Source organism: Rattus rattus, chromosome 3 (assembly GCF_011064425.1).
Source record: "Rattus rattus isolate New Zealand chromosome 3, Rrattus_CSIRO_v1, whole genome shotgun sequence".
Classification (NCBI taxonomy): Eukaryota; Metazoa; Chordata; class Mammalia; order Rodentia; family Muridae; genus Rattus; species Rattus rattus.
The window spans coordinates 44,941,704-44,963,898 of NC_046156.1; positions in this window are offsets into that span (position 1 = coordinate 44,941,704).

Genomic DNA, 22,195 nt, shown 5'->3' on the forward strand with positions numbered 1-22,195 from the left:
CTATACACAGTTATTATATGTATTTGACCCTTCCAATAAAAGTAAAGATTGAGCTATTTCCTCTAAAGCTACTTAGTTTGTGATCAAAACAATACTTCATTCAACATTTTGAAAACTTGTGCCTGAAAATATACAAAAATTGTTTTAGTTGTAAAACTTTGAGAGAAAATCAGTGCCTGTTCACTGTTTAGTTCCTTTGCAAACATTGTTATTATCTGATATATATTTTATAATTCTGCACACAATCTTTGCTCCTGTTTCTCAGATAATTTTCTTTATATGTTTACCTTTGCCCCGTTTTGAAAATTCTTGTTGGAATATAATCACCTTGTTTATGTATTATTATCTCCAAATGATAAACAAATTCTGTTTTGGAAAAACAGTTAATCAAATAATTACGTTCATTTTGGAGAAAATACCTGTTAATCACACAACTTACAAATGTTTGATTAAGTTGGCTCTATATTTTATCAAAACTGTGTGTAGTAGAAGGCAAATAATATAATTTGAAGAGAAATCAATGGAATATATGATTTTTGCATTCTTTTTCATTTTGGTTTAGCTGGTGATTTATATCTTATTTCAGTTCATTATTAGTTTTATATTTATTTGATTTCTTTTTTGCTTTTCTTTGGACATAGAGCACAAGAATCTGAAGTTGAGAGAGTAGAAAGTTGGGGAGGATTTCAAAGGAACAGAACAAAGGAAAGAATATGTTCAAAATATATAACATTAAAAGATTTTTAATAACTGGGACTAGAATCTCATTCTATTTTACTTCTGTAGTTTATATTGACAAAGTGGACAGCCAGAAACAGGGCATAATAATAGCTCTGTATGTGTCATTATAGCTTGTGTGTTCAAGGTCCATAGATGTTTTGTTTTAATGAGTTTGTATTTCAACTACTGTAATTTACAAATTTTTTCAGTCATTGAGACTTAAACAAATTCTTCAAAAAACACATGTTTCATGCTGGTCTGTGTACAGAGAGAGCACTATGAGAGTTCATACAAAGTGGGGAGGGCACTAGGAGGGAGAGGGAATTGCAAATGCTGCTGCTGCTCCTGCTTCAGCTGCTAGTAAGCAAGGTGCAGAAAGCTTCCAGTGGGAAAACTTAGGGAGAGCGCTTCCCCAGGAATTGGTCCAGCTCTTGTAGTACTGTATCTCTCAGGTGATCTACGATGGAGTAATTCTCACAACTTTATCCCTTCTGGATAGGATCTTATATACATTTTGGGGTGGGGTGGGGTCTGACAGCATGTGCTTTCTATTGGCTTGGTATGAGATGTTAGGGAGGCCTCATCTGCATGTGGAGGGGCCAGGGCATTGCCCCTATGTGACTGATTATCATGACCCACTTCGTGGGGAGCTGTGGTCACCTGACAGGGGCCTGGTTGGAAGCAGATGAAGCTCCTACTATCCTCAAAGAGGTTCCTTCACAGTGTTTCTAGGGCTTCTAACCTACTCAACCTTACCGAGTTTCCTGGCATGGTTCACTATTCCACAGATTTACATTTGAGAATCTTTTCTTACATTTTTCTTTTCTTTTTTTATTAAATTTTACTTTTGTCATTTTATGTATTTATATTTTAAATGTTACCCACCTCTCACTTACACCCATCCCCTCTCCCTGTTTCTATGAGGGTGCTCCCATTCTCACCCATCCACTCCCACCACAATGCCATGGCATTCACCTGTACTGGGAAACAAGATTCACAGGACCAAGGGCTCTTTCTCCTATTGATGCTGCCCAATGCCATCCTCTGCTCCATATGCATCTGGAGCCATGGATCCCTTCATGTGTACTCATTGGTTGGTGGATTAGTCCCTGGGAGCTCGGATGGGTTCTGATTGGTTGATATTGCTGTTCTTCCTATGGGTTGAAAACCCCTTCAGCTCCATCAGTCTTTTCTCTAACTCCTCCACTGAGATCCCCTTGTTCAGTCCAATGGTTAGCTGCAAGGCATCCTCATCTGTATCATTAAGGCTCTGGCAGAGCCTCTCAGGAGACATCCATATCAGGCTCCTGTCAGCAAGCACCTCTTGGCATCAGGACTAGTACCTGGATTTGGTGCCTGCAAATGGGATGGATCCCCAGGTGGGGCAGTCTCTGGATGACCTTTTATTTAGTCCCTGCTCCACTCTTTGTCCCTATATTTCCTCCCGTGAGTATTTTATTCTCCCTTCTGAGATGGAATGAAGAATCCACATCTTTGTCTTCCTTCTTCTTGAGTTTCATATGATCTGTGATGGGCTAATATCCACTTATCAGTCAGTGTATATCATGTGTGTTCTTTTGTGACTGGGTTACCTCACTCAGGATGCTATTTTCTAGTTTCATCCATTTCCCTTGTGTTGATTTTGCATGCTATTTGACCTTAGCAAGGATGAGAACGTTCTTATCCTGCTTTATTCTAGAACTTCAGCAACTTTCCTTCTGTATTATCTGGAGTTCAAATTGCCAAAGAATAAGATTTGAGTTTATATAGCTTTAACTTCATTCAACATGAGTGTGAACTGACTTGTCTGAAACAATACAATATTATACCAATGTACAATTGATTATGATAATAAAAGTGATCACTTAAATCATCCAAGGTTTCTGATGTGAATCTAAGGATCCATGTTATAATATCTGCAGTAGATGGATTAATAAGTTACACACAGAAATAAAATAAATATACGTTACATTACTTTCATTGGCCTGGTCATATTAGCTTATGGAATTTTAAAATTACTTTTATGTATTTTTGGTCCAGCTGTGGCTCTCTTCTGGTTCTTCCTTCCCCAGTTCTTCATCCCATTCCTCCTCCCTCTGTCTCCAAGAGGCTCAAACAGGCCTCCCCCCTCCCTGGGACCTCAAGTCTTTGCACATCCTCTCCCACTGAGACTAGACTGGGCAGTCAGTCCTCTGCTATATGTGTGTCAGAGGCCTTGGGCCAGCTCGTGAATGCTGCCTGGTTGATGGCTCAGTGCCTGAGGGATCTCAGGGGCCCAGTTTAGTTGAGACTGCTGCATTTCCTATGGGGTCGCCCTCCTTCTCAGCTACTTCCAGTCTTTCCCTAATTCAACCACAGGGGTGCCCAAAATAAATATAAGTATCTGTGTCTGTTTCAGTCAGCTGCCTGTTAAAAGTTTAAATGGAATATGAAGGTATAATATCAGGAAGGTTACAGAACATTTTTTTCAAATATGAAAACAAAAACATGTTAATATGGTAAAATGAGGTTAATGCAATATAGATTTTAAATAGGTTTAAGAGGACCCCCACTAAAACATGAGGATTAACTACCTGACTGCTTGCTGGAATCCTATAAAACCTGCCTGCATCGCTCATTCCTACAGGTAACAAAATCACAAGTCTGTTGGGAAACTCAGATGTCAGATCATTCAAAATTTCTTTTTTTAGATAATTTAGAGTCTACCCATAATTCTCTGCCCTAGGAGCAGCATGACAAGAAGCCCTTACTCATGACCATTCCAGAGAAAATATAATCATATTTCAGAATATATCACAGAAATTTCCATCTCCTTCATTTATTATAATCTTCATGCATATAAAATCAAAAATAAAGTATGGTTTTAGACTTTACACACATGCACGCATGCATGCGCATGCACAGACACACACACACACACACACACACACACTAGCACACCTAAAATATTTAAATGCCATTCATATCACAATTGCTAAGCACCAGATTTCAGTAAACGTCTGCGATGTCAGATAATAAAATTTAGGTGATTTCTCTGTAGAGAAATGTCACAATGACTCAGCTCAGCAATCGTAGCATGTAAACTGCTCTAGACATTTAAAATGAATGAGCTTTGGTTGTATTTCTTTTTTGTAGTGAATCATTCCATTTGGTTACATCTCAAATGATAACCCCTTTTCCCGGTTACCCTTCCACAACCCCCCTTATTCCACTCCACATCTACCCTCTCCTCTCATCCCCTTTGCCTCTATGAGGGTGCTCTGTCCTGCATCCACCCACTCCCACCCCAATCACAAACCAAAGAAAGTACAGTGAGGAATCCATGGCTCCAGATACATATATAGCAGAGGATTTGGCTGTATTTCAAAATACCATTATTTACAAAAACAATATTAGGATGACTTGAATCATAGGGCAGTAGTTTACTGAACTCCATCCTCAACTCATTTCAATTTATATTCAACATCATGTAAATGTTAAGATATGGCTTGAATGCTATTGATAATGTATAATTCTTCTTCTCTATCTCTTTTTGTCAAACAAATTCCTGTACATCATTTCTAGATGTTATGAAAACTACTCTGGGTTAATGAAATGTCAATAAACAATGTTTGAATAAGAGAACAAAGCACATGATCCAGGTTTCTCACTTTACATATGACAGCTAAGTTTTTGTTGACAAGGTTTGTGGTTGGATGACACTGCTTACAAATTAGTGACATTTTGTTTCTGTAATGGAGATATTTGGGAAGTGACATAATACTATTTTCAATTGGCATTGTAAATGTATGTTGACTGAAGTATATTCATGGCTCATACAATACAGGTTACTGTAGTAACTGAATTCAGCCCAATGCAAGATCATAAACTTCCATAAAATGTTATAAGTAGTGTTTTAGTAACTGTGTTGCATGACTTGATTATGAACTTGATAGATACCTGTATTTTAACAATGTCAATAGAGTAAATTTGCCTGTAAGCTTAAGACAGACACAGTAAAAGTAATCAATAAAGCAAATACCCAAACACACACACACACACACACATATATATATGTATATATATACATATATATTTTTTAAGGAAAGAATTAGAAATGCATAACATGCTCAGTCAAAAATATAAAAAACAAAAGAGCATAAAACCAAACAGGTAGAAACAAGGCACTATGATAACCAATAGCCAGTGGAAGCAGATATGGTAGTAATCAATGCAATTGTATCAACAATCACTTCGAATGATTTTAATCTGTTATCTAATAAAAGGCATAGATTATTACAATGGCTCAACAAACATAATCGAAACACAATGTCTATAGAACTGTATTTAAGTAAACAACACATACATAAAGATTGAAAGTAAGAGAACACTATAACATTTACCATGCTAACTTTAACAGTACACACACATCAGACTGTGGCATGGAAAGCAAAACAAGTGTTAGGGAAAAAGACGTTTAATAGTAAGAGCTGTATTTCCAAAAGCAAGTGATATGAGCATTTGCTCACCCATAGAGCACCAAGATATGCCAGGTAAGAATTACTAGAACTTCAAAGAGAAACAAAAAATATCACTATTATCTTTAAAGATTTTGTCATGCTTCTGAGGGATTAGGTAGATTTGGTAAGCAAAAATAGTAATAAAATATTTTAGTTCAATATCATCATCAATATATCAGGTATCATTAACATCCATCACTTCATCACATAAGAGAAGAACACAAATAACTCTCGAGGTCCCATGGAAAGTTCATCAAAATAGACCAATCACCTGCTTTTGCATTCTTTCCAATCTTCTTCCACCATGTTTCTTGTGCCTTGTGGGTACAGGATTGTTATAGAACTACAGTATGGATCTGAAAATTCACAGTCGTTTTTAGCACGTGGACAGTTAATGAGTCTGAGCAGTAGTCACTGCAATCAGGAGCTGCCCGTGCCGCAATGGATGAGGGATTCCATACTCATTAACCTATCAGAAATGATAGCTGACTTCAGTCGGAAATAATAAAAAGAAGATATGAAATGGGAGTAATATGTATTGAAGGGCCATGTGAGTCACCAGGACTGTGAATATGATCCAGATACATTGCATGCATGTTTAAAAACTTAGAGAATAAATGAAAAGAGATATAGATATATGATATAGAGAATGTCTGTGTTCAGTATGCATTAATATAAATATTTATATGTGTTACTGCCATAAAAAAGAAACACCTAGATTGTTATCACATATGGAAATAATAGATATAGCAAATTACCCTGAGGATATTAGCAAGATTTGAAACATTATGAATGCATCATGTTACTAACTCAGTTCATATATACAAAATGGGCCAATTTCCTAAAAGACATATTTTATAAAGTTCAACACAAGGACAAACACCTGATGCAGGTGTATATTAATGTAAGATTTTAATTTTAATATGATCTAAATCAAAGCATCTCCTCACTAAATAATTAACTACAACATCACTGGGAGGAGAGGCCCTTGGTCCTGTGAAGGCTGGATGCCCCAGTGTAGGGGAATGCCAGGCTGAGAAGGCGGGAGTGGGTGGGTGGAGGGAAGCGCCACCATAGAAACAGAGGAAGAAGGAACAGGATAGGGGTTTTCCAGAAGGGAAACTTGGAAAGGGGATAACATTTGAAATGTAAGTAAAGAAAATATCCAATTAAAAAAAAGAAATTTCAATGTGATATTATCCAGTTGAAAATATATTCTTTTTTTTTTTTTTTTTGGTTCTTTTTTTTTTCGGAGCTGGGGACCGAACCCAGGGCCTTGCGCTTCCTAGGCAAGCGCTCTACCACTGAGCTAAATCCCCAACCCCGAAAATATATTCTTTAAAGTTAGTACTGCATTTTCTACTCTTAAATGTATTTTAAAGATATCAGCACTTAACCTATCTAATATATTAATATTAGTGTGTTAATATTAATGATAAATTTGTTTAAAGAACACATTCATAATTTCTTAGCTGATAAACACTATAAATACATTCTTTGATTATTGTTTATATTTGAGTCATAACTTTCACCTACTTCTATATTTGAAATATTAATCTTAATATTTTCTGGTTTCTTCATTTAATTGTCTCACCCTCAACCAAAGTAATCTTTTTTTAAGTAGGAACATGTCTCTCTATACTAACCAATTTTATTTCATTTTCAGATATCTTCATTCTGCTATTACTTGCTACAAGGTAGAAAATCATTTTTATTTATAACCTCTTCTTCACTGTTCACTCCTAATTTTTACCAGAGTTTTATTAGTTATGAAATGATTGTCTAGTCATGCCTATCATTCAGTTTGTTGCTCACAAAATCAAGGTTTGCCTTATTGATCTATTCTGAAAATTAGGCTGAATATGTCCCAATTCAGGCTCGAGTTCATCTTATCTGGAGGGATAAACACATGAACGAATACTAAGAAGCCTTGGGTCCTGTAATGAAGGAAATGCAGCTTTTATGAAAAGCTCTCTGAATAAGGATGTAAGCACGATGTGCTAACAGTGATAAACATTCTATCCAGGACAAAACAAAGAAACCAAAAACAAGGATTTTCATTTATATGGGAGTAAGAAATTCCACAGAAAACGCATCAATAATTGACAGATGAGCAGAACTGTGACGCTGTGTTGCAGGATTCTTTTTCTTTTTTCCAGAAAATTTTAAGTTGTTTGAGATTTCATACGACACACTTCTACATTCTTTGACCTCTCTCCAAACTTCTCCAAGATCCTTCTCTTCTTTTCCAATCGAACTTTCTGCCCTCATTTTTATAACACATTTTCACTTTGCTCTTCCTTTTCCTCCTTTTCTCTTCTCCCCTACTCTCAAGTTGATAGACTCCCTTTTCATTAATTATTATTGTTACATTTAAACAATTCTAGGTCCGGTAAATAAAAATAACAAACCCATGTATTTCAAGCAGGAAGGCAATACAAAAGTCTTGTACTAGAAACAGGTATGATATTTTAAAAGAACTAACATGAGCTGTGGCTGACTCAGACTAAGGAGACATAGGGGACATTGGGAATCTTGAGGAAGTAAACCAGAATGGGGGAGTGTAGGTTGATGTCTATCTGTTGGTGAAGGCTGGTTCAAGTCAGGTCAAGGCCATGATTGGACAGTTAAAAAAGAAAAGGAGGGGACAAACCTTTTGTAAGGTAGGAGAGAAGGGGAAGTAGGAGAATCACAATGGAGACAGAGAAGAATGACCCAGATCCAGGTAGTCTTAAATGGCCCTAGGTCGTTATACTTAGTACTTAAGGGATGGATTTCTATAGATAAATTTATCTTATCTAGGTGGGCAGTTTATATCCTTATCAATTAGTTGTGAGAATATTGTATGGATATATTAGGTTGAGAATTTAACATATAAATCTGATTGATAAATTACAGCTTATTTTGAGTCCTGATCTCACTAGGTCGTTGAGAGCATGAGCAGAGTCCCTGGCAGGGAGTCGCAATAGGCCAGCTGGCGCTGGACTTCTAGAGCCCGGATTTTACCGGTTATCTGGAACCAGAGAGTTCACAGCTGGGAGAGATACTAATCTGAGATAAATTATAGTTAGTACCATTTGACCTCACAGGTGCTGGAACTAACACTAGAGACCAATGTGGCAAGGTGCCATGCTGGAACCGCCCATGGACTGCCTAGGTCAGAAAGTACTTGGGGGCAGAGTGGAGCTACTGAGATAAAAGTACCTCACAGTGCCATGCGGCCCCATGGGTGCTGGCACTAGGGAAGAATAAAAGGTTTAGGCAGTTTTTTTTTAATATTTACCGCCTCAGGGGAGTAGTCCCAGGGAATTATTATATTCTCATAGAGGACACAGAGTAGCCACCTTGAAGTCTCAGTGATGCACCAAGCCATTTTGGTGCTATGTGGTGTGATCAGAAACAAATTATAATTTCAAAATTCTTTGTCCACATACTGCATGTTATCTTGAGCAATGGAAATGACCGTTAGTCTTGGCAGGGTTTTAGTGAAAATGGCACCCCGAATTCCAGCTTGCACCCTAATGAACTATTTTCTGTCTGCCATCATACACAGCTGCAGACATTAGCACTCAAGGTTCAAGGTTTCATCATAGAACCACTGGTACCTATTTACTGCTGCCAATTTTAATGACGTTCCTTTTCATTGTAGAGTAACTCTGGAGAAAACATCTATGCTATTCTACAGAGGACCACAATTAACTAAACCTGGGCTGGCTTATGTTTTCTCCATCATCTCTGACGTCTGGGTTTGGCTGTAAGGCAGGAAATGGTTACATTTGGAGTTTTATGCTCTTTCTATAATCACAGCTCAGTTCCACTTGCCTTTCAAGGAATACACTTTAACATCCCCCTGTTCGCTATCCTGGCTAGGGGAGGGGAATCTATATGGATAAAATCCATTTCTGCTTCATAGCTCCATTAGACATTAGAAATCAGAGAGAGTAAGAACAAGAGAAGAGAACGGGTTTGGGATATTTACTACTTTCTCTTTGAATACTCATCGTGTCTTTCAGTGAGCTGCCTTTCCAGGGCTCTCATTCCAGATTCCAGTGGATACTTCCTTCCATGTCCCAGGGATTTACAGGTGGCGACTGCTCTGTGGCAACAAGCCCAGACTCCCACACACTCCCTTGAGGGACCTCTAGCTCTGCCCGTGCTTCAGTAATTAGTCTCTTTGTTTACAAATCCTCTTCAAATTATCCTAATTTGCTCAAGCCATCTGTCTTCTGTTAGGACTGGAATGGATACACCCTAAGTTCCACAGCTGCTCTGTAAACACAAATGTTTAAATCGGAAGAAGGGGCTTCTTGATACACATGGTGCTATTCCACTTGTCCTGTCACATTGATTTTTGACACTAATTGGTTGTTGCTTCCATTTTGTGGCTCCCGAGGACTAACAGGTTATTAAAGCTTTAACAACTGGGGAGATTGTCAGCTCTCATTCACTAATTCTCTAAATAGGAAAACAGGAAAAAGGTTAGTGTACTAACATTGGCTGCAATAGCTGGCAGGCACTTGGTTTATATAAGCCATCTCTGCCTGGCTCTTGCAATATAAACAACTCTCAGGTAATACACCACAGTCTCTGTTTAATTTAACAATGTGGCAGTGACAACTGGTTCATTCAACTCTTTACAGAAATCTCACTTCATTCTAATTTAAATGTAAGTTCCTGAACTCAATGCTTTGGTATATAACTCTTGGACATCTATAACTATATCACATTTTCTGATATATTATGCTATATTGCCTTTACAACCCCTGGACTTCTAGAATATACCTCTAGGTATTTAAAGGCATTCTGACTGGGAAGCTGTCTCCAAATACTTTCATGGATTTCTCTGGCAATAAGCTCTTACTGTATTAATAAACCGTTCTACATCCACACCATTTAAAATGACAGCATTGACATTTACATATCTTCTACTCTGCTGTGTTATTTGTTTATATATAGACAACTTGTCATCATTTTCACATCCTATATTATATTCTGTTCTTAGATTTAGAATTCCCTGTATTCGAATCTAAGGACGTTGTTTAAAAGGAAAAGCATGTGTTCATTTCTTTATCAAACCCTCGCTGTACATAGTCTCTGCCCCATAGCACACAGTGAGTAAACTACCCCAGACAATGAATAAACAATATGCACTTTGCTATTGTAATGGGGTACTTGATGCTGAAGGAAACTATTGTGGCATTTTGGGGATGTTTGGGAGTGTGGCAGCACTGAGAGGCATATTTCTTTTTAATGGGATTTTCTGCAATGAGCAAGATCACTACTGTTTTTACTGTAGAGAAAATTAACTGTGTATAACAAGGAATGAAATAATAGGGCCTCATGCTTCTAGGAGGCAGAGATGTAAAATCTTTCCACCTGAAAGATATTCAAGCAGAAGCAAAGAACACTGCCAGAAATTCGTGTCTGATTTATTTCAGGATAGATGGGCACAGAAGAGATTCAATGGCCTCTTCTGCTGACTAACTTGGTTGGATATCTCCCACTGCCTGTCTATGGGTTTACTTAGGATATGAAGCTTGTCTTAAGGCTATGATATGGAAAAGGAATACTGTTATGTTCTCTGAAATGAAAATTTGGAAAATCACTTTATCATTACAATAAGAGATTTCAGCATTATTTAGAGCATTCCATAGTGTATCAGAGAAAAATGTCCTTCCTACTGAAGGAATGTTTCATGGAATTGAAGAATAACTACTAGCAAATACTTTAGAGAAAAAGAAATAGTCTGGTATTTAAGTACATAGTCACATTGTACCTTTTAGACTAGACTCAAGAGAAACCTATTTTTAAAAGGATTTGTAAAATTCATCCAATCATATTTGTGTTTGCTATGTTTTTAAAAATTAATAATTTTATGGTTTTTATCTTCCTGCATTATAGCTTGGGAGCCTTGAGGACTTTGTTTTCTCTTTTAGCCTTTTCTGTTGATATATTTTTAGACTTACAGAAGTTGTTGGAATGTACAGGGAAGTCTACATATGGCTCAATGATACTTTTCAGAATTAGCATTTGATCAGATTTAAGTGCTTTGGCTCTATTTCTCTTACAAGACACAGGTATGCATTTCCACATGTGAGTTTGCACATTGGTTTTTAATGGATTCAAGCTTAGAAATTATGCCCTAGAATTTGGGCCTTACCCTGATGTTTCGTTACTAAGGCATATCTAGGGTTAAAGGACTTTTGTTATTGGGTGCTTTGAAGAGAGAAAGTTCAGTATGCTCTTATTTAAATGCATTTGACATTTAAATGCTATTTTCTTAAGGAAGATAAACTTTTGGATACATTTTTAATCACATCTCCTGTTAATGTCTCCCATGCACCCTACTGTCCAGTTACGCTGAGCTGATTACAGTTGGTGAAAATGTCTTTTTAGACACTGTCTGCATTCTTTTCTATTTAATGGAGTAAATTGATATCTGATGAACATGCTGTGCCCCACCATGTATCAGAGAGGAAGCTACACTCAGATGATCTTACCTTTAGCACCAAATCTTTGAACAAGTTCAGATCATTTTTTGCCTGTGTTTAATTTATGCAGAAATGAGGTCTAGCTGGTGCTACAAATAAAATAGAATATATCTGTCTAACCAGGACTACCAACTGCTCTTCATTTAAATCTAACATTGATTGCCAGATCTTAGAATATGTTAGAGGCTTCTGAATAATTTCACCTGACAATTTCTTTTTTTATTGGATAATTTTTATTTACATTTCAAGTGCTCTTTCCTTTCCTGGTTTTCTGGACATAAGCCCCTCATCCCATCCCCATCCCCTTCTATAAGGGTGTTCCCCTTCCCAAAAACCCCTTTTCTGCACTGCCCACCGAAATTCCCTGACACTGGGTGGGGGTGTCCAACCTTGGCAGGACCAAGGGCTTCTCTTTCCATGGGTGCCCAACAAGGCCATTCTCTGCTATACATGCAGCTGGAACCATGGGTAAATCCATGTATAATCTTTGGATAGTCATTTAGTCCCTGGAAAGTCTGGTTGATTGGCATTGTTTTTCCTATGGGGTTGCAAGCCCCTTCACCTCTTTCAATCCTTTCTCTAATTCCTCAAACAGGGATCCCTTTCTCAATTCAATGGTTCGCTGCTACCATTTGCCTCTGTATTTGACATGTGCTGGCTATGCCTCTCAGTAGACAGCTATATCAGGCTCCTGTCAGTGTGTACTTCTTAGCTTCAACAATCTTTTCCAGTTTTGCTGGGTATATATGTATGTATGTGTATATATGGGGCAGGCTCTGAATGGCCATCATTTCAATATCTGCCCCAAACTTTGCCTCCATATCCCCCCTATGAATATTGTTGTTCCCCCTTTTAAGGAGAGAAGCATTCACACTTTGGTAATCCTTCTTCTTGAGCTTCATGTGGTCTGTGGATTATATCTTGGGTAATTTGAGCTTTTGAGATAATAGCCACTTACCAGTGAATGCATACCATGAGTGATTTTCTGTGATTGGGTTACCTCACTCAGGATGATATTTTCTATTTCAATCCATTTGCCTACGAATTTCATGAAGTCATTGTTTTGGATAGCTGGGTAGTACTCCATTGTAAGATTGTACCACATTTTCTGTATCCATCCCTCTGTTGAAGGGCATCTGGGTTCCTTCTGGCATCTGGCTATTTTAAATAAGTCTGCAATGAACATAGTGGAGCATGTGTCTTTGTTGTATGTCGGAGCATCTTTTGGGTATATGCCCAGGAGTGGTATAGCTGGGTCCTCAGGCAGTGTAATGTTCAATTTTCTGAGGAACCTCCAGACTGATATCCAGAATGGTTAAATTAGTTCCAAACCCATCAAAAATGGAGGAGTGTTCTTATATCTCCACATCTTTGCCAGCATCTATTGTCACCCGAGTTTTTTTTTCCATGCATTTTTTCAACTTCCATACTTTTTATTGTTGCAAATTTTAATTTCATGGCAATATAAGCAGAAAAAAATGTTCCTGCTTGTTTTTCAAAACCAATTAACATTGAGTATTGTTTTGTGGCCTGTGAGACACAGCAGCTCCTTGTGCTGATGAGAGTGGATCTTCAGCAACTAAAGAACACAATGGCCTGAATTTACTTTTAGCTTGCATTTCTGTTTAAATGTGAATACCATTTAATAGGTTTCATCTCAGTATTTAAAAAATACTTTGATACTTTGCTTAGTTGATCTGTTGATCCTCCTCCTGGGTTCCTATTCCCATTCTCACTCTCTCTGATGCGGCCCTTTCCCACACCCAGTACTTTTCTTCCTTTAGGTTCAAGTGTCCTATTACTCCACCCACTCCTACTGAAAATCTCTTTACCCTTCTCATGATGTCTTTCGATTTTCATGTCTTTTTTTTTTTAACTTGAGTATTTCTTATATACATTTCGAGTGTTATTTCCTTTCCTGGTTTCTGCGCCAACATCTCCCTAACCCTTCCCCCTCCCCTTCCTTATGGGTGTTCCCCTCCCTACCCCCCCCCCCTTGCCGCCCCCCCCCCGCCCGCCTCCTTCCCTGGGGGGTTCAGTCTTAGCCGGACCCAGGGCTTCCCCTTCCACTCGTGCTCTTACTAGGATATTCATTGCTACCTATGAGGTCAGAGTCCAGGGTCAGTCCACGTATAGTCTTTAGGTAGTGGCTTAGTCCCTGGAAGCTCTGGTTGCTTGGCATTGTTGTACACATATGGGGTCTCGAGCCCCTTCAAGCTCTTCCAGTTCTTTCTCTGATTCCTTCAACGGGGGTCCTATTCTCAGTTCAGTGGTTTGCTGCTGGCATTCACCTCTGTATTTGCTGTATTCTGGCTGTGTCTCTCAGGAGCGAGCTACATCCGGCTCCTGTCGGTCTGTACTTCTTTGCTTCATCCATCTTGTCTAATTGGGTGGCTCTATATGTATGGGCCACATGTGGGGCAGGCTCTGAATTGTTCCTTCAGTCTCTGTTTTAATCTTTGCCTCTCTATTCCCTGCCAAGGGTATTCTTGTTCCCCTTTTAAAGAAGGAGTGAAGCATTCACATTTTGATCATCCGTCTTGAGTTTCATTTGTTCTAGGCATCTAGGGTAATTCAAGCATTTGGGCTAATAGCCACTTATCAATGAGTGCATACCATGTATGTCTTTCTGTGATTGGGTTAGCTCACTCAGGATGATATTTTCCAGTTCCAACCATTTGCCTACGAATTTCATAAAGTCATTGTTTTTGATAGCTGAGTAATATTCCATTGTGTAGATGTACCACATTTTCTGTATCCATTCCTCTGTTGAAGGGCATCTGGGTTCTTTCCAGCTTCTGGCTATTATAAATAAGGCTGCAATGAACAAAGTGGAGCACGTGTCTTTTTTATATGTTGGGGCATCTTTTGGGTATATGCCCAAGAGAGGTATAGCTGGATCCTCAGGCAGTTCAATGTCCAATTTTCTGAGGGACCTCCAGACTGATTTCCAGAATGGTTGTACCAGTCTGCAATCCCACCAACAATGGAGGAGTGTTCCTCTTTCTCCGCATCCTTGCCAGCATCTGCTGTCACCTGAGTTTTTGATTTAGCCATTCTCACTGGTGTGAGGTGAAATCTCAGGGTTGTTTTGATTTGCATTTCCTTATGACTAAAGATGTTGAACATTTCTTTAGGTGTTTCTCAGCCATTCGGCATTCCTCAGCTGTGAATTCTTTGTTTAGCTCTGAACCCCATTTTTTAATAGGGTTATTTGTTTCCCTGCAGTCTAACTTCTTGAGTTCTTTGTATATTTTGGATATAAGGCCTCTATCTGTTGTAGGATTGGTAAAGATCTTTTCCCAATCTGTTGGTTGTCGTTTTGTCCTAACCACAGTGTCCTTTGCCTTACAGAAGCTTTGCAGTTTTATGAGATCCCATTTGTCGATTCTTGATCTTAGAGCATAAGCCATTGGTGTTTTGTTCAGGAAATTTTTTCCAGTGCCCATGTGTTCCAGATGCTTCCCTAGATTTTCTTCTATTAGTTTGAATGTGTCTGGTTTGATGTGGAGGTCCTTGATCCACTTGGACTTAAGCTTTGTACAGGGTGATAAGCATGGATCGATCTGCATTCTTCTACATGTTGACCTCCAGTTGAACCAGCACCATTTGCTGAAAAATGCTATTTTTTTCCATTGGATGGTTTTGGCTCCTTTGTCAAAAATCAAGTGACCATAGGTGTGTGGGTTCATTTCTGGGTCTTCAATTCTATTCCATTGGTCTATCTGTCTGTCTCTGTACCAATACCATGCAGTTTTTATCACTATTGCTCTGTAATACTGCTTGAGTTCAGGGATAGTGATTCCCCTGAAGTCCTTTTTTATTGTTGAGGATAGTTTTAGCTATCCTGGGTTTTTGTTATTCCAGATGAATTTGCAAATTGTTCTGTCTAACTCTTTGAAGAATTGGATTGGTATTTTGATGGGGATTGTATTGAATCTGTAGATCGCTTTTGGTAAAATGGCCATTTTTACTATATTAATTCTGCCAATCCATGAGCATGGGAGATCTTTCCATCTTCTGAGGTCTTCTTCAATTTCTTTCTTCAGTGTCTTGAAGTTCTTATTGTACAGATCTTTTACTTGCTTGGTTAAAGTCACACCGAGGTACTTTATATTATTTGTCACCCGAGTTTTTTATCTCAGGCAATTTTGACTAATGAGAAGTGGAATCTCAGGGTGGTTTTGATTTATATATCCCTGATGCATTTCTTTAGGTATTTCTCAGCCATTCGATATTCCTCAGCAAAGAATTCTTTATTTAGCTCTGTACCCCACTTTTAATTGGGTTATTTGGCTCTCTGGAGTCTTAACTTCTTGACTTCTTTGTATATAATGGAGTTTAGCCCTCTATCAGATGTAGTATTGATAAAGATCTTTTCCCAATCTGTTGGTTGCCATTTTGTCCTAATGACAGTTTCCTTTGCCTTACAGAAACTTGGCATAAGTTTCTTGATCTTAGAGCATAAGCCATTGCTATTTTGTTCAGGAAATTTTCCCCAGTACCCATGTCATTGAGACTCTTCCCCACTTTTTCTTCTATTAGTTTGAGTGTATGTGGTTTGATGTGGAGGTCCTTGATCCACTTGGACTTACGCTTTGTACAGGGCAATAAGAGTGAAATGATTTGCATTCTTTTACATGCTGACCTCCAGTTGAACCTGCTCCATTTGTTGGAAATGCTATATTTTTTCCAACGGATGGTTATAGCTCCTTTGTAAAAATCAAGTGACCATAGGTGTGTGGGTTAATTTCTGGGTTTTCAATTCTATTCTACTTATTGACCTACCTGTCTCTGTACCAATACCATAAGTTTTTATTATGATTGTTATGTAATACTGCTTGAGGACAGGGATGGTGCTTGCTCCAGAAGTTCTTAAATTATTGAGGAATATTTTCACCATCTTGGGTTTTTTGTTATTCCAAATGAATTTGCAAATTGCTCTTTTTAACTCTATGAAGAATTGAATTGAAATTTTGATGGGGTGGGGGAATTGAATCTGTAGATTCCTTTTACCAAAATGCCCATTATACTATATTGATCCTGCCAATTCATGAACATGGGAGATCTTTCCATTTTCTGAGATCTTCTTCAATTTCTTTCTTCAGAGACTTGAAATTCTTGTCATATAGATCTTTCACTTCCTTGGTTAGAGCCACACCAAGGTATGTTATATTATTTGGGACAATTTTGAAGGGTGTCATTTCCCTAATTTCTTTCTCAGCCTGTTTATTCTTTGAGTAGAGGAAGGCTACTGATTTGATTGAGTTAATTTTATACCCAGTCACTTTGGTGAAGTTGTTTATCAGGCTTAGTAGTTTTTTGGTGGAACTTTTGGGTTCACTCAAGTACACTATTATCATATCATTTGCAAATAGTGATATTTTAATTTATCCTGTGCAATTTGTATCCCTTTGATCTCCTTTTGCTGTCTGATTGCTCTTGCTAGAATTTCAAGTACTATATCATATATGTAGGGAGAGAGTGGGTAGCCTTGTCTAGTCCCTGATTTTAGTGGGATTGCTTCAAGTTCTCTCTGTTTAGTTTAATGTTTGCTACTAGTTTGCTGTATATTGCTTTTACTGTGTTTAGGTATAGACCTTGAATTCCAGATCTTTTCAGGACTTTTATCCTGAAGGGCTGTTGAATTTTGTCAAATGCTTTTCTCAGCATCTAATGAAATGATTATGTGTGTGTGTGTGTGTGTGTGTGTGTGTGTGTGTGTGTGTGTTTTAAGTTTGTTATATAGTGGATTACATTTCTGGATATCCATATATTAAGCCCTACCTGAATCCCTGGGATGAAGCCTATATCATGACGGATGATCACTTTGATGTGGTTTTGGATTTGGTTTGCAAGAATTTTATTGAGTATTTTTGTTTCGATATTCATAAGGGAAATTGGTCTGAAGTACTCTTTCTTTGTTGGGTATTTGTGTGATGTAGGTGTGGCTTCATTGAAGGACTTGGGTAGTGCTCCTTCTGTTTCAATTTTGTAGAATAGTTTTGACAGTATTAGTATGAGGTCTTCTTTGAAGGTCTGATAGAATTCTGCAACAAAACCATCTGGTCCTGGGCTCTTTTTTGTTGCAAGACTTTTAATAACTGCTTCTATGTCTTTAGGAATTACTGGGATGCTTATGTGGTTTATCTGATCCTGATTTAACTTTGGTACCTTGTATTTGCCTAGAAAATTGTCCATTACCTCCATATTTTCCATTTTTGTTGAATATACATTTTTGTAGTAGTGTCTGATGATGTTTTGAATGTCCTCAGATTCTGTTGTTATGTCTCCCTTTTCATTTTTGAATTTGGATATACTCTCTGTGGCCTGTGGTTAGGCTAAGGGTTTATCTGTTTTGTTAATTTTCTCAAAGAACCAGCTCCTGTTTTTTTTTTTTTTTTTTTTTGTATAGTGCTTTTTGTTTCTATTTGGTTGATTTCAGCCTTGAGTTTGATTATTTCCTACCTCTATTCTTCTTGGATGTATTTGCTTCTTTTCTTTTTGTTCTAGAGCTTTTATGTGTTCTGTGAAGCAGCTAATGTATGCTCTGTCCAGTTTATTTTGGAGGCATTCAGAGCTATGAGTTTTCCTCTTAGAATTGCTTTCAGTGTGTCCCATAGTTTGGGTACATTGTGCTTACATTTTCATTAAATTCTGAAATGTATTTTATTTCTTTCTTTATTTCTTTCTTGACCAAATTATCTCTGAGTGGAGCATTGTTCAGCTCCTATGTTTATGTGGGATTACTGTCGCTTTTGTCATTATTGAAGACAAGCCTTAATTCATGGTGATCTGATAGGATGCATTCCAATCTTTGTGAATCTATTGAGGCCTGTTTTGTAATTGATTATATGGTCAATCTGGAAAAGGTACCAAGAGGTTCTGAGAAGTCAGTATGTCCTTTTGTTTTAGGATGAACTATTCTATAAATATCTGTTAAGTCCTTTTGGTTCAAAACTTCTGTTAGTTTTTCCATGTCTCTGTTTAATTTTTGTTTCCATGATCTGTCCAGTGATGAGAGTGGGGTCTTGAAATCTCTTACTATTATTGTGTAAGACGCAATGTGTGGTTTGAGCTTTAGTAAGGTTTCTTTTATGAATGAAGTTTCCCTTGCATTTGGAGCCTAGACGCTTAGGATTGAGAGTTCATCTGGTGGATTTTTCCTTTGATGAATATGAAGTATCTTTCCTTATCTTTTTTGATAACTTTTGGTTGAAAGTTAATTTTATTCGATGTCGGAATGGCTACTCCAGCTTGTCTTCAGACCATTTGCTTGGAAAGTGTTATTTCAGCATTTTACTCTGAGGTAGTGTCTGTCTTTGTCTCTGAGGTGTGTTTCTTGTATGCAGCAAAATGCTGGGTCCTCTTTATGTATCCAGTCTGTTAGTCTATGTCTTTTGATTGAGGAATTAAGTCCTTTGATGTTAAAAAATATTAATGAATAGTGATTTTTGTTTCCTGTTATTTTTTGTTGTTAGAGGTGGTATTATGTTTGTGTGTCTCTCTTCTTTTCGTTTCATTGCAAGGAGATTACTTTCTTGCTTTTTCTAGGTGCAATTTCCCTCCTTGTGTTGGAGTTTTCCATCTATTATCTCTTGAAGGGCTGGATTTGCAGGAAGACATTGTGTAAATTTGGTTTTGTCATGGAATTTCTTGGTTTCTCCATCTATGTTAATTGAGAGTTTTGCTGGATATAGTGGCCTGGCCTGGCATTTGTGTTCTATTAGGGTCTGTATGACATCTGCCCAGGATCTTCTGGCTTTCATAGTCTCTGGTGAAAAGTCTGTTGTAATTCTTATAGGTCTGCCTTTAGAAGTTACATGACCTTTTCTCTTACTGCTTTTAATATTCTTTCTTTGTTTTGTGCATTTGTTGTTTTGACTATTATGTGACGGGAGCAACTTCTTTTCTGGTCCAATCCATTTGGACTTCTGTAGGCTTCTTGTATGTTCATGGGCATCTCTTTCTTTAGGTTATGGAAGTTTTCTTCTATGATTTTGTTGAAGATATTTACTGGCCCTTTTAGTTGGAAGTCTTCACTTTCTTCTATACCTATTATCCTTAGGTTTGATGGTTAGGAGCTTTTTGTGTTTTACATTGTGCTTGATGGTTGTGTCTGTATTTTCTATTGTCTCTTCTGCCCCTGATATTCTCCTATTTCTTGTAGTCTGTTGGTGATGCTTGCATCTATGACTCATGATCTCTTTCCTAAGTTTTGTATGTCCAGGGTTGTCTCCCTTTGTGCCTTCTTCATTATTTCTATTTCCATTTTTAAATCCTGGATGGTGTTGTTCAATTTCTTTACCTGTTTCGTTGTGTTTTCCTATAATTCTTTAAGAGATTTTTATGTTTCCTGTTTAAGGGCTTCTACTTGTTTGTGTTGTCCTGTATTTCTTTAAGGGAGTTATTTATGTCCTTCTTAAAGTCCTCTATCATCATAAGATGTGATTTTAAATACAAATCTGATCTTCCACTGTGTTTGGCTATCCAGTATTTGCTTTTGTTGGAGAATTGGACTCTGATGATGCCAAGTAGTTTTGGTTTCTTCTGCTTAGCTTTCTGTGCTTGGCTCTTGTCATCAGATTGTCTCTTGTGTTCATCACCTTGCTTTCTCTGACAGTTGCTTGACCCTCTTGCAGTCCTGTGTGTCAGCACTCTTATAGACCTGTTTTCTTTCAGCCGGATCTGGGAACAGAGAGCTGCTCCTGGGTTTGTGTGACATGAAGCCTCCAGGGAGGTTTCTTGGTGCAGAAGAGTTGGTCTTACCTCTGCTCTCAGGTGTGTACGCACTCCTGGTGACTCGCTTTCAGCTCTTGGTGCAGGTAGAAACCTGAAGGGTCTTGCCCCTGACTGCTCCTAGGTCTCTGTGCCCAGAGGTCACAGATGGCACTCCATGATTTCCTCTTGGGTCAGGAATGTGGGCAGAAAGTTGTTTTCTCCTCTGAGTTCTTAGGATTATCAACACTTCCGAAGGTTGAGCTCTCTCCCCCAAGGCATTTGGGTGCAGGGAGCTGTGGGACTGATTCAGTTCAGTTCTGGGCACAGTTAGAAACTGGAAGTGTCCTGTCTCAGAAGACTTCTGCCTTTGTGTGTTCTGAGGCCACCAGGTGGGTCTCTTGGAGTAGAAAAGTTGATTTTCTGCTCTTAGGTGTGTAGGCGCTCCTAGCAAGTGGCTTTCAGCTCTTGGTGCAGGTAGAAATCTAAAGGGTCCTGCCCCTGACTAGTCTTTTAAGTCCTTGTGCCCAGAGGGCACATATGGCACTCCACAATTTCCTTTTGGGTCATGAATGTGGGCAGAAATTAGTTGTGTTTTCTGAGTTCTCAGGATTGTCCTCTGACAATTTCTTAAAATGACAGAATGAACATGCTTTTTTTCTCTAACTTTATCAATAATATATTAATGACTTATAGAAGCAATATGTAAATAGCCCAATACTCTGACAGATACTGAGTAACATTTCTCTATATTAAATATAGATCATATCTGATTTATAGAAAAGTCAGAATTTTATATCATATATTATTGAACAGAAATTTTATTTATTTTTTATTTACATTAAGGCCTAATACCAATTGTAAAATTTTATTTTCCATAATTACTATATTGGCTCTAGATTCTAAAAATGAGTATGACATATTAGAAAACATGTTCTTTTTTGTGCTTATAACATGATTTTTCTCTAGAAGTATTTAAAAAATGGGGATTAATATACTTAGATGGTCACTATGATAATGATAGTATCAAGTTCAAAAGTGCTTTATAAACAATGACTTCAAGAAATTTGCAGGTAAATGAATGAAACTAGAAAATGTCATCCTGAGTGAGGTAACTCTGTCACACACACACACACACACACACACACACACACACACACACACACACACACACAAACATGGTATGCACTCAGGGATAAGTGGATGTTAGCCCAAAAGCTCAGAATACTGATGATACAACTTAGCAACCATAGGAAGCTTAAGAAGAAGAAAGGCAAGAGTATGGATTCATCAACCTACTTAGAAGGGGGAAGAAAATAATCACAGGAGGGATAAGGGGATAAGAGAGAGAGAGAGAGAGAGAGAGAGAGAGAGAGAGAGAGAGAGAGAGAGAGAGAGAGGAAAAAGGGGCAGGATCAGGTATGGGAAGAGACAGGAAAGAAGTCCAGAGGGTCAGGAAAATGAATAGAAATATGTAACTGTGTGGTGTGGGGAACTGGGGGTAGCCACTAGGAAGTCCCAGATGCCAGAGAAACAAGAGGTTCCCAGAAACTAACTGGGATGAAATTAGCTAAAATACCCAAGAAAGGGGAGATAAAATCTGTAGAGACCTCCTCCAGTAGATAAGCATGGCCCCCAGTTTAGGGATGGGGCACCAATACATCTCAAAAATTATAACCCAGAATTGTTCCTGTCTAAAGGAAAGTCAGGACAAAGTGTGGAGCAGAGATTGAAAGAAAGGCCATCCAGAGACTGCTCCACCTAAGG